Source organism: Pteropus vampyrus, unplaced genomic scaffold (assembly GCF_000151845.1).
Source record: "Pteropus vampyrus isolate Shadow unplaced genomic scaffold, Pvam_2.0 Scaffold139, whole genome shotgun sequence".
Classification (NCBI taxonomy): Eukaryota; Metazoa; Chordata; class Mammalia; order Chiroptera; family Pteropodidae; genus Pteropus; species Pteropus vampyrus.
The window spans coordinates 3520608-3521352 of record NW_011888920.1 but is presented as its reverse complement, the minus strand read 5'-3'; positions in this window follow the sequence as shown (position 1 = coordinate 3521352).

Below are 745 nucleotides of genomic sequence, written 5' to 3'. Positions count from 1 at the left end.
TATCCTTTATATGCATTGGTCTCTGAGTTTATGGAAGAGTTTTGTTTTTCCTCTTATTTATTTGTAGTAAATGCTTTTCTATAATACACATATAACACTTTTGTAATAATTAAAAAGGGCATTAAAAAAACAAACAAACAAACTGTCTTCATTGCTGTCCCTGATCCATTGAAATTAAAGCCACTGCATCTACAACATGGAAGCTGCAGAGGTGCAAAACCCAGAAACTGGGCCAAGCTGGAAGAGCTGACCTGAAGATGAGTTCAATCCCCTTGGCCAGGAGAACATCTTCTCACTTTGACAAAAGTCCTATATTCCTCCTCTGTACTGTATAGGTCACGAATTCATATAACAGATTTTCCTTTCTTTCTTTTTAACTTTTTTAACTTTTTAACTTTTCCCCTTAAATGACTCACCTTATTTGAACCTCCTAAAGACTTTCTGTGCTTTTCCTCTTCTACCTTCTTCCCTTCACTCAAGTCCTGGTTGTCTTACTACATCCAATAAACTAGTGCTTGGCGATACCTGCAGATGCACAGACCATTAAAGTTGGTGCACTTGCGAGTAAACATAGAGAGTGATTCATGTACTTCCTTGGGTAGAGAGTTGGACTTTTGCTGCTTTTGCCTCTAAAGTGGGCCTACTGGCTTTCATACCATTGTCACCTGTTCTCTCACAGAAGTAAGAAGGAAAAAGGGGGCTCTTACAAGAACAAGTACATGCTATAAGGAGCTGAGTTACCTAA